The following is a 14,073-nucleotide window of genomic DNA, read 5'->3' on the forward strand; positions in this document are numbered from 1 at the left end:
AGAGAGAGCTAGGTACACAGATCATGTCAGACTGGGCTGTCTGTGTGTGTGTGTGTAAAAATGCAGTGGGTGTGGCGTAACCGACTGCAGTCAGTGAGCAGAGAACAAAGGGTCAAAACAAGCATGAGCGAGACAAATAAATACTGAGCCATTCAGGGGGTCATTGGGTCAGCCACATAACCTGAATTCCTGTCCAGCCAAACTCTCCTCAGTCTTCTCCCCATGCAACAGACACATAATCGTGCATCTAATTCCAAAGCAGGAACAGTCTTAAGAATTAATATGGAAAATTTTCACCTTCAGATTTGTGGTCATAAATTCATGCAAGATATGATCAGGATGTTTATAAAGTACATATTACTCTGGTTCATTATATAAAATATTAAGTACATCTTTAAATTTCACCTTAGTGCTTAATTTTCCAGACTGTCAGGTATTTATACTAGGACTTGATTTTTAAGAAGTTGTTGTTTTCTAATTCTAAATGTAAATATATATATGTATACATATAAAAATTTACTTCTCTTTATTCACAAACAGAGGCATCACCATGATGTTCCTTTTCCAAACCTCTACAACCTTATACCTGAAAAAGGACTTATACTTTCAAATGATAGTTTCTTGAGGGTTCTGGAGCAGCAGAATCTCCTGCTCTAGAATTCTAATTTGGTAGATTTTAGGCCAGACCTGGGAATATATGTTTTTCAGAGAGTCACCCAGAGAAATCTGAAAACTAAACTCATGTGACTGAGCTAAATATTAGGTCACACTATTACGAAGTTGACACTTTGTCCATAAAATATTGTCAAGTTTTAACAATTTGATATGGTTCAAATTATGAAGTGTACAAAAAATGCCAACTTTGGGTTCTCAAACTTGCGTCTAATGCTTAAAATTTCTGATTCAGCAGGTATAGGATGGTGAGTGGACATTCCGTATTTGATAAGCTGTTCATTGTTTAGAGACCATTGAATGTGACCCTGATTTGGCTCCAGATTGATTTTCTGTTATTCATATGTAATTATGTATTATTTTGTTTGCCTGTTAAGGAATTTTGGAAAGCCAAAATTCAAAAATAAAATGAAATAAAACTTTTCCAGAAACATCTATTATTATTATCTTTCTTTTTAATCTAAGAAGTTGCATTTCACTACCCTGTTCCTGTCAGCTTATTCAATGGAAAGCAAAGATTTCTTTCTGACGTTTCTCTTGGGAGAGAAGGTGAAGCAGGTGAAAGTCACAGCACAGAAAACTAATATACTCTTCTTGCATCAGTGAAATGAAGAAGAGCACCTGTCTGCAAACAATGAGAAACTCAAAATGAGTAGTCATACACCTACCAGCCAGAGATCTATCTTAAAGATAGAAGAGTTGTGTTCAAATGATGATGTGCCAATCTTTTCAGCTAGACTTGTGTGCCTTCATATGATTGAAACCGTCATTTTAAAGTGCATAGAATAAGACAGGTACTGAGTTAATTACTCAGAAGGAAAAAAAAGAAGAAAATATGTGTTATTGTCATGCATATTAATAAAATAAGTTGTAGCTGAAAAAAATATATACTGCAGGAATAAGGGAAGTAAATTGTTTTAGAACTTTCATCACCAAATCATGGTAATAGAGTCTTATAGGACCTTACACGAAAGGGAAGATGAAGAGTAGCATTTAATAAATTTCTACTATATCAGTTAATGTTCTACATATATTTAATCTTCCTGATAACTCTTGAAGACTTAGGTGTATTATTCCTTTTCTTCAGTTGGAGAATCTGAAACTTACAGGCATTAAATAATACGTCCAAATTACACAGCATATAAGTGGCAGAACTGAACTGTGAAATGACAAATGGTGATGGAGTCAGTGCTTGAGCACTGTTAGCTTGAGCACTGTTAGCTTATAATTCCTGGTTCCTCAAGGAATTCAAAAAGGAACTTGATTTGCATCATGTTTGTAATATGCACAGTTAGAAATGCAGAGTGAATGTTTAGGTTTCTGATTACTTCTTTATAGCTAAATTTTATCTTCAGTTAATTTTATAAGAATATGTGAATGCATTAGATAGATTTGACTTTAAATTTTCCATTTCAGAGCACAAGTGCAGTAAAATTTTCTTAAAAAACAAAAGTAACATTTCTGTGCATTTTACCAAAATTCATTATCCTCTTATTTTACAGCCCACCTCTAGTTGGTACTTCCCAGCTGCCCTTGCAGTTAGGTGTGGTCATGTGACTGAATTCTAGCCAATGACATGTTAGGAGACAAAATGTGTCTTCCCCAGGCAAAGGCTGTAAAACACCTCAGTGCTCTCTTGCCTTTACTAGCAAATGAGACGATAATGAGGTGGAAGGGAATAGTGAAATCACAAGATGCAAAGAGTCTGGTCTCTGAATTCCTGACCAAGAGCATGTGCTTTGAATTCTTGCATGGGGGACAAACAAACATATTTCATTTGAGCCACAGAACAACATTCAGTAACAAAATGTTAGATGATTTTGGATTAAAACAAAATTAAATTTGGTTTTAGTGCAACCTACCTAGTTCAAGACTGTGGCAGATAAATTGACTTCTTAGAGTAAATTTCCTCTGTAAAACAGAAATATTTTTTATTAGAAGGAATTATTGTAAACAAAAAGTGAAATAATAGATATGAAACCACTTTATAATCACTAAGCAAATAGGTAACTTGAAGGAAATAATTTTCAAAGGTATGCTTAATTCTCACACTTTAGGAAAATGTTCCTTTCTCTTCTTGGAAAAGCTTTATTAAGATACAATTCATATACTATAAAATGTATGCATTATAAATGTACAATTTAATGAGTTGTAATACATTTTATAAGTTTTACAAACACTACGATAATTTTACAACTTTTGTATCACCCAAGAATGAAATCTCATGTTTGTTTAAAGTCACTCCCCATTCTACCTCCCAATCCTAGACAATTACTAATCCACCATCTCAATATATAGATTTGGCATTTTGTGGACATTTCATATGAATGGAATCATTCAATGTATGTTCGTTTGTCTCTTGCTTCTTTTACTAAGCGTAATATTTTTGAGGTTCATTCATGTTACAGTATGCATCTGTATTTGTTTCTGCTTATTGCTAAATAGTATTCCACTGTATAGGTATGTCAAATATTGCTTATCCATTTACCAATTAGTGAAATTAGATTGTTTCAAATTTTTAGCAATTTTTGAATGATGCTGTTGTGACTATTCCCATGTATTTATTTGATACTTAGGAGTAGAATTACTGGGTCAAACAGTAACAACAATTAAACATTTTAAGAAACTGTCAAAAAACTACTTTTCAAAGTGGATTACCATTTTACATTCACATTTGCAAGGTATGAGAGTTTCAATTTTCCCATATGCTTGCCAACATTTGTCATTTTTTGTTTTTTTGATTTTAGACATCAGAGTGGGTGAAAAATAGTTTCCTAATATGAGATTGATTTAAATTTCCTGGATAAATAATGATGTTGAACATCTTTTCATATCCTTAGTAGTCATTTTATGTTGTCTTTGGAGAGATATGTATTTAAATCCTTTGACCATTTTTTAATTGGGCTATTTACCTTGTCCAAATCCATCATTTTGCACATTGATAGCCAATTGTCCCAGCACTGATTTTTTTTTTAAATTTATTTATTATTATTATACTTTAAGTTGTAGGGTACATGTGCATAACATGCAGATTTGTTACATATGTATACTTGTGCCATGTTGCTGTGCTGCACCCATCAACTCGTCATTTACATCAGGTATAACTCCCAATGCAATCCCTCCCCACTCCCCTCTCCCCATGATAGGCCCCGGTGTGTGATGTTCCCCTTCCTGAATCCAAGTGATCTCATTGTTCAGTTCCCACCTATGAGTGAGAACATGCGGTGTTTGGTTTTCTGTTCTTGTGATAGTTTGCTAAGAATGATGGTTTCCAGCTGCATCCATGTCCCTACAAAGGACACAAACTCATCCTTTTTTATGGCTGCATAGTATTCCATGGTGTTTATGTGCCACATTTTCTTAATCCAGTCTGTCACTGATGGACATTTGGGTTGATTCCAAGTCTTTGCTATTGTGAATAGTGCTGCAATAAACATACGTGTGCAAGTGTCTTTATAGCAGCATAATTTATAATCCCTTGGGTGTTGAATTTTCTTGGAACCTTTGTTGAAAATTAATTGACCATAAATGTGAGGGACTATTTCTGGGATCTTCCTTCTATTCCACTGATCTCTATATATATCCTTATGTCATGACCATACCCTCTTGATTATTGTAGTTTTGTAGCAAACTTTAAAATTCAGAACTGAGTCATTCCACTTTGCTCTTTCTCGGGATATTTTTGACTATTCTGAATGTCTTAATTTTCATATGTTATTCTAATTTATTTTTGAGTTGTTTGTTGTTAGTGAATGGCCTTTTATTTTGATGTACATCGTTATTTTTCAGATGCTTCATATTGGTTTTGTTACCTCCTTTTCCCACGAAATAAGGTGAACTATTTCCATGACATTTGACAAGAGTATGTGGAAAGCTCCTTTCCCGACAATCTGAACAAATGATTATGAACACACCCCTATTTCAGTACAGCTGAAGGCAAATTGGTTGGGCTGGCAAAACAGCCATAGTAACTGCATATTAACTAATCTTTTTGAATGATGATAAATAACTCCCAATCCAATTTATATTGGCAAGCATACTTACTAAAAGGGAGCTTGTTACATGACTAAGGGACCAGCGACATTTAAGTTCTCTAGTTTCTAGTGTAATACATACATGAATATAAGGAAGACAAAATAATTTTTAAAAAGTTATTGAGGAAAAAGGAAATGCTCTGTTCTAGGCGCCTCTTTGTAGAGGCACCTTTGGTGATGGTGTGGATAATAATGACGATGACGACAACAATGTCGTCTGGGAAGATTTCTTCTGCTTCTTGTTTGCTTCCTGTGAATAATGCTCCGTTGTTATGACCTAGGGTTCCCCTGCACTCTTTACTCATTCTGCCTTTGGGGAGGTTGAATGACTTTTCCTAAAGGCAAATTTAGGAAGATCTATTTCTTTAGCTACCGTCTCTTATTCTTGAAAGGAGTTCTAGCTGCGGAAGGCAGAGATACCTTAATCCTCCTTTATAATATAAGTTTCTATAGGCGCTGCCTCATGTGGAAGCTGTTTTGAGGTGGGAGTAGAGGATTGTCAGTCAGCTTAACTAGCGTTCAGGTTGAGTTACTAAGCCCTCAGGTCAAAAGTTAATAATCAAAACAATATCGTGTACTCCATATTTAGTCTTTGTTTCATTTACCTTTTTAACAATCTGTGGATAAAGAATTTTGTTCATTGGAAGCCCATTCAGAAATTTCAATACTAATGATAGTAAGAATAACAATAAGAGTAGCTAATATGTATTGAATAGTTCTTACACGGCAAACCTCACTTTAAAAGGTCACAAAATTTAATAAAATATCCGTAAATCCCTATTTTATAAAGATCATCCATTTTACACATAAGAAAAAACTCTGAGGCACAGAAAGATAAAGTAACTTGTTCAGGGTAACACAGCTAACAAATACCAGAGCCAGGATTTAAATCCAAATAGTTTAATGCCAGAACCTGTACCCTTAAAGACTGCATTGTACTTATATGTGTGCATTTTTTATCCTTTTTCTGCCAATGATGAAACAAAGTACAAATAAGTACTTTGCTCACGTTTGCACAGGAAATAAGTGGTGGAGCTAATAATGAAACATAAACTGTTTACTCTAACCCACTCTCTTCCTGCGGGTGTAGACTCGTGTTTCTGAGTCCCAGAACAGACAGAAGGAGAGGTAAACTCTCCAAGGCTATTAATAATGGTTGTGCAGAAAAGGAAAATAAGGCTCAGAAGAATTCTGCGTGGGTTCACCCAGCTGTGTGAGAACTCTCACCCAAGACACTGATCCTGTTTTTGCATTTTTGACATTATGTACAGTTGCTATGCATATTAGAGGAGTCTATTTTGCCTTCATGTTCTTTCTCCTTAGGCTCACTTTCACATTCTTGAAGACAATTTTTTTATGACTTAAAGACGGGTTTAAATAAGGTTTTGCATTTCTATTTGTAGGAAACCAGGGAGTCATAATATTCAGAAATGATTAACGTTTTAGGTTTGCATTTGGAGTTTATGTTTTTGCCTTTGAGAAAGAATAACCCATCAACTGCTTTGGTTGTACCACAGTAGTTAAAGATGCTTAATGTAAGAGACTCATTGGAGCTACTGGCAAACATGTACCGCCAGCCCAGGGAGATTAACAGCATGCTTGCTAACCAGCTTTGCTTACCACCAGTTACCGAAAAGTAGCCAGTTGTTCTTTTACTTTAACTATTTACTTTAGCTCTTGGCAAAGCTGACCAAACGTTTTCTGCTTTAGAAGGCATAAAAAATATCAAAGTGAAAATATGGAAAGAAAGGCATTATTCAGAGCAAATGTATCTCTTCTTAAAATGTGTATGCTTTTGTATGTGAAAATACAAATAAATGATGGCAAATGTGCAATACTGAATGAAGTATAATCAAAGAAATTCTATGGAATGACTGCTGTAGAATTTGACAAAGAATTTATCGCTATTTTTGAGGAAGCGAGTGTTATGTGTGTTTCCAAACTTTTATCTGTTGTTTGATAGACACTGTGAGATGGTTTCTTTGCAAGCAGAAAATGTTTAAGAAGATTGATTATCATCCATTTATTTCAGAGTCACAATATTCTATGGCTTCTCCTCTTTCTTCTTCTGTAGCCATTATAAGCTTCTGACTAGCATGCCCTCTTCCAAATCATAATTTTGAATAATAAAGTCAAAGCAGCATTTCATTTTTGGAAAGAATATGACTTGGTGCTCAAATCAGCAGGGGCTACTCACATTTTGTTAAGATAATGAAAGAACAATATCTTTCCTGAAATAACATTTTGGAACATCTTTTCAGCTGTTGCTGTCTTCTTTAATATGTCTTTGATTATGCAATCCTTATTTTCAAGGAACTCAGTGTGCCTTACAATCTTTTCATTACTCTTCTCAGGGTTTTGGTATTGAATTATAAATGGTGTGCCATAAAACATTTTAAGTTATAGGAACAACTGTTTCCTCCTATCAATCAATCACATCATATTTCATTTTCATTGTTTTAATTAAGAAATGAGCTATCCACATTCCCAATGGAGTTTCAACCTCTGTGCTAAATCAGCCATCAAATAATCCAGTGATATGTAAGTGGAAAAGGATCACTCGTATTTCCATTCCTCAATGTTGTAACTTTATGGTTAGTTGTTTTATTCTTTAAATTATAAGATCCTGTGGGAAAAGATATTTATTGTGGGGGGCACCTGAGAGATGAGAAGGGGCTATATAGCAGGTGTAAACTTCTCCTGTTCTGTGGAATTTTCAATTTAATTTTGAAAATCAAACTCTACTTAAATAGCAAATGACTAAATTTTAAAACTTGGTAAACTTTTATTAGTTATAGTAATTACTAAACCACCATTTCAATAATATGTGATTATAGTATTTTACTGAGTATATTATTATGTACATATGTATAAAAGGTACAACTGATAGATTGTTCACCAAAAGAAAAGCTCTGATACATTTGTAAAAACCTTTTAATATGAAGTGACATAGGAATAATTGATTAAATGGCATAGTAACAAATGAAAAGTTAAGATCAAAGTGCACAATTTCACATATGCATTAACATATAGAAATAAATATATGGAATAAGTTATATTTTAAGTTAATTCTTTATATATAAAGTTATATATATGAAATAGATTCAGGAAGACTTCTCTGTACAGATTTAGATGATGGGTGGGACTGATTGCATGTGGAAAATCAAAAGCGTTTTTATTTATTCATGTATTCAACTCATGGGCATCTACTCTGTTTCAGCCTTGTACTATAGGCTAGGTATAGAATATATATATATTTTTATAATTTCAACTTTCATTTTAGATTCAGAGGGTACATGTGCAGATTTGTTACATGAGTATATTGGGTGATGCCGAGATTTGAAGTATGAATGCTGCACAGGTAGTGAACATAGTATCCAACACTTAGTTGTTCAGTCCTTGTTCCCTGCCCTCTCTCCCTCTTCTGGTAGAACAGAAAACCAAATACTGCATGTTCTCACTTACAAATGGGAGTTAAACATTGGATACTCATGGACATAAAGATGGCAACAATAGACACTGGGGATTATCATAAGTATAGACTATTAAAGAAAACACAGTCCCTCATCTGAATTATTATATGTTGCTGAATGTAGACATGCAACGAAAAGGTAGGATATATTGTTATGAGTGCTACTATGGGAATAAGTAGGAAGGTCACTTAGTTTAGTAAGCACTTTAGAAAGATCTTTAGTCTGTAGTGTTAAGAATGGTTTGTAGAGCTCATTAAGGGTAGGGCAGTTGAGGGTAGATTGGATACAGATTGATCAATTAGGAGGCCATTGCTACTGTTTAGGCAATTGATGAGGATTTTTTGATATAAGGCAGTAACAGTAAAAGAACTGGAAGGATTCCAGTGAAGACAAATAGCCTTCTAAATGATGCCTACCATAGTGCAATGAAGATATTGATAACCAAAGTAAATGCCATTGAAAAACAAAAGTTCAGTTTTCTGTCACCATAGAACACAGAGAGTAGACTCATCAACTCACAGGAGTAACCATTTCTGTGAGTTTCTGAAAGTTGAAGAGAGAAATAATTTTTTTTTTGAATACAAGTAGAATCATATGCAGGCACAGTCTCTGTTTGGGAGGATGAAAATTCTATGTCAGATACAATTCTAGACCTTCATAATCTTTTGAGGGAGTAAGCGCATATGAAAAAAAAATCTCTTATTAAATAATTAACCTGACAAAATTTTGTTAAAAAATCACTATAAGAACACAGAGTTTGAGACAATCAATTCTGATGGGTGAGAGATTTGAGAATAGTCAGATATAACTGCAAAGAAGTCCATATTTGTATTGTTACTTACAGGATGATGAGTTCATTAAATAGAACTGCACTCAAGAATGAGGCAGAGGGAGGGAGATGTAGATAGGTGGATGGTGAGAACAGCTTTCCAATATTCCTGTGGATTCCAGAATATGGTTCTGAAGGCATAGCTGCTTCTCTGTCTACTTTATATTCATATATTTTATTATACAGATATGTGGCCACTGAAAACAGAATTGAGCTTGATATTACAGGTAAATAGTTTTATATTAGTGTTATATAATTTACTTAAAATATTTTAGCTATAAGTGAACTACTTGATGATGTTTTACATATGGATATACATTTGAAATAGTTACCTGTGCTTAGATAAAGAATATTCCCATCACCCAGAAGGTTTTCTCATTCTCACTTTGCAGTCGATACCACTCTCAACCCACTGCAAAGATCTATCACCACAAATTATTTCTACCAATTTTTGAACTTTATATTAATGGAACCAACTGGCTTCTTTTAATCAACATATCTGTGTATTCATTGTTTTGTAATATTCAAAATATTATATACTGTATTATGGGAATATGACTTAATTTATTCTCCTATTGTTGGATATTTAAAGTTATTTTTTAATAATACTGATATAAACATTTTGTAACTAATTCTTGTAATTTTATGTTGCCTGGGCATCCGTTTTGAATGAAAACTTCACTTTCTCATACCAGAGACAGAACTTGGTCACCATTCCAGTTCTAACCTTAAACAAATGGGATCAAACTGGTAGCCAAAGATCAAGAACTTAGAGGCATCTCTCCTGCCTTGCATGTTGGGCTCCCCACTTTCCTGCCATTTAAAGGGGACATTCAGGCATTTGCTGAGAACTTAAAGTGATCCACACCCTATTCCCTTATGTATACCTCTGGTTCTCTCTCTCTCTTTCTTTCTCTCTCTCTCTCTCTCTCTCTTTGCTTGACTCTTCAGTACTGCCTCACAGACCCCAGGGAGGGAGGGCTGCCTTCCCAACTTATGGCACCCTCCTTGCTCAGGATCTGTAAGTAAATCTTTAAACTTATTTTTACTGGGTTGGTCTATTTAATTTGTGCCTTCCAGCTGAAGAATTAGGGGCTTCCCCAGGCCTGGTTTTCTTGACGATGTGGGGAGAACACAAGGTCAGTCTCCCAGATGCAGAGTGATGGTCTGACAGACATAAACTAGGCATGGGTCAGACAACCAGGCATTAGGCTGTCAGTCAGATAAAGGAAGTATCCTGAGAAAGGCACACTGCAGACACACACATTCAGCCTCACTTCATTTCCCGTTAGGGTAAGGTTACTAGCTTCTCTGGTAATGAAACACCAATTTAGCTGGGGGGTCTCAAAAAACATCTTCTGAATCATTTGCTTTGAAGTACTACGGCATAGACATTGTGATTTTTATACGTATTGTTAATGTTAGGCTAGGACACCTTAGGTGTTGCCAATTGCTATAATCAGGGATTCACATCTTAGGGATTGTCACTTGCTCTTTATTCAGAAAAGCCTCATTTCAGAAGAAATACATGTATTTCATTATTTTATTAATCATTATTTCTGGTCACATATTTTACAATTCAATTTTAGATACAGGGATTCACTGGTGAAATTAGTGCCTTGTTAATTAACATAATGAATATGGAAGTGAAGTCTCTTTGGCGAAACCAGCAATAATAAAAATAAGTAGATTCGCTAAAATATTTTAAGCGTATTATAATTGTCTAAATTCACCACTGCACCATTAATTGAACAGACTGTATGCATCTAGCAAGTTCTGTAACTTGCAAACTTGAGAGAAGTGCTTTGGCCTTGATTTTTAAACAATCGTTTGTCCATCTATTGGCATGAAGGATTTTTGATTGGCCGATGATAATTATATGTAATCTCTAAGGGTATAGACTCCTATATCTAGAATATTACCATATCTGTCTCAAGTAAACTGCTCATGCAACATCAGATCAGTACCAAAAAAAAATGAGATAAGGAAATGAGAATTCATCACACTGAAAGGAGAAGTTACATAAACTTTTCTTTCTTCTTCTAAAGAATATTTACTCACTAACTATCAGTATGTATGGTAAAATTTAGTCTGATATTTGTTTTCATTAAAACCTCTTAGTGTGGTTGTGGGAAATTAGCTTATGTCGACTATTATTTAATTATTGGTGACAACCCTTATTTACTGTCTTAGTTTGTTTTGTGTTGCCATAACATAATATCTAACACTGGGTAATTTACAAAGAAAAGAGGTTTAGTTAACTCACAGTTTTGGTGGCTGGAAATTCAAGAGCATGGTACAGGCAACTATTTGGCTTCTGGTGAGGGCCATGTGCTGCTTCAAGTTGTGGTAGACAAGTAGAAAGGCAAGCAGGCATGTGCAAAGAGATCAAACATAAGGAGGAACAGCACACTCTCATGGTAACTAATCCACTGGAATGAGAACTCCACAAGATGGCATTAATCTATTCAAGAGGGATCTGTTCCAATGACTCAAACCCTTCCTACCAGGCCCCACCTTCCAACATTGCCACATTGGGAGTCAAATTTCAACATGAGTTGTGACAAACCACGTCCAAAACATAGAATTCACCATTGGCTCCTTAGAATTGCGCATGACGAATTTGGCTTAGGTACTGAATTGCTGGCAGTACTTCTTCACCCTTCCCTGTATCTAGGTCTTTGGTGTGTAATTTTGCATTTTCATGAATTTTATCTCCTATCATTCACTTTCGGCTCTTGAAGGGTTTGCTTTAGCTAGTGAGATGGCGGGAGACCTTATGAAAGCAAGAGCTTTAATAATGCCTGCCCCAAAATAGGACAGATGCCCAAGGTGGTTACAAGTAAATGAGCAATAGAAAGCAGGGACTTCTCGGTAATTCAATCTGAAGGAAAATTTCTCCATATGACCAGCAGATCTGTGAGAATAAATGATTATAAATAAATACGTTTTGTTTTTGTTGCTTTAAGGGTTACTGAGATACAGTGTTGTAGTAAATAAATTCACCCTTTTTAGGTACAGAGTTTTATGCATTTTGAGAAATATGTACAGTTACATGATCACCATCACAATAAAGATTTAGAACATTTCTATCAACATTCAACATTCCCTTGTGCCCCATTACAGACAATCGCCTCCCCCTCACTCTTAGTTCCTGGCAACTACTGGTTGGTTTTCTGTCCCTGGTAGTTTTCAATTTTCCAAACAGTCAAATTAATGGACTCATATGGTATGAAGGTTTTTTTTTTTTTAATTTGGCTTCTTTCATTTAGCATAACGTTAGCATTTGAGATGTATCTACGTCTTTGCATGTATGTTCTTTTGATTTCTGAGTAGCACTTTATTATATGTATTTAACACAGTTGTGGTTTTATTTTTGTCGTTGTTGTTGTTGTTGTTTTTATTTTTTACCATTCGCCAGGTGATAGACATTGGAGTTGTTCACATTTGGGGGATATTAAGACTAAAGCTACTTAGCAATATTCACATGTGTGTTCTGGTGTGGGCGTACCATTTTATTTCTTTTAGGTAAAAACTGAGTAGTAGGATTGCTGAGTTGTCAAGTGGATGTTTGACTTTGTAAGAAACTGCCAAGCTGTTTTATGGAGAGACTGAACCATATTACATTCTACCAACAATGTATGAGTGTTCAAATTACTCCACACCTTCAGTAGCTCTTGGTAATGTCAGATTTAGGGGGTTGGGGCTGTCCTTGTTTTGGTTTATTAAGTAATTGCTATAGGTGTAAAGTGGCATCTCATTAGGTTTTTCATTTAGATTTCTCTAAAAAGTAACAATGTAGAACTTCTTTCATAAACTTATTTGCCATCCATATTTAAAGTTTTAAATCTTCGTTGATGAAGTATTTGTTAAAATCTGTTGCCTATTTTTAATTGAATTGTTTGTTTCCTTATTATTGACTTTTGTTAGGTTTTTATATATTCTAAATTCCAGCCTTTTATCAGATATATGTTTTACAAATATTTCCTCCTAACCTATGACTTGTCTTTTGATTTTCTCATCAGTATCTTATAAACAGCAGATTTAAAAAAATTGATACAATTCAGTTTATTAATTATTTTCTTTTATGGTCTATAATTTTGTGTCCCATCTATGAAACAATTTCCTACTCTAAGGTCACAAAGATATTCCATGATTTCTTTGAGATGATTTATAAGTATAGATCATACTTTTAGGTCAAAGACCCATTTCAAGTTAATTTTTATATATGATGTGAGGTAAAGTCAAGGTTATTTTTTTTAATAAATCACTGAGTTTTGAGGTGGCTTCTTATATACCATTACTGTGACAGTAAGTTTTCAATATCCTATATTTACATATTACTGTTTCCCCTTATTTATCCTCCTCTCCTTGTATTTATAATTTCTCTGTAGGCAGGAAAAGCCTTCCTGATGAAAAACTGTAATAATGATAATCGATTAGCACTTATGCCTCAGAATACGTAAGTATGTGAGAACCATCAGCTATCATTCTCTTTAGGCCATCTGGGGAAAATGGATCTGTAGCATGAGGAAAGGTCCATGTTTTATCTCCTTTCTTTCAATTTCAAAAACCTTATCAGTGCAGAGTAGCATGACACACTGAACTGCAGATGATCATAAGGTTCAGTTTGATATGCATGCTAAATGACACTTAGCAACAGCTCTCTTGTCAGCTATTGTTTCAAAGAGATGATTTTCTCAAACATCATTTTTTTCCTGTCGCTTAGCAACAATGCTTATTTTGCTAGTGAAGTATTAGTGTGATGGATATTGACCTGAACAGAAACACATCCTTGAAAAACACAAATAGAAGAAGAGTCTTCGTTGTGGGGTTCCTAGTTTGGGTCCAGCACTAGCACGTGGCCCTTACTGTTGGTGCTATGAAGATACAAATTAATCATCTGGTTTCGTTTTTGGTAACATGCTTTGTGTGTTTTGATACTGATCGTTTTGCTCCAGCACTGCAAGCCAGCATAATTTCATAAGAAGAATCTCTCTGTGCCTTTCCTCAAACTGCCTTTTAGAAAGGAAAATATTCTGTTATATATGTTAAAACATTTTGG

Source organism: Macaca nemestrina, chromosome 10 (genome assembly GCF_043159975.1).
Source record: "Macaca nemestrina isolate mMacNem1 chromosome 10, mMacNem.hap1, whole genome shotgun sequence".
NCBI lineage: Eukaryota > Metazoa > Chordata > Mammalia > Primates > Cercopithecidae > Macaca > Macaca nemestrina.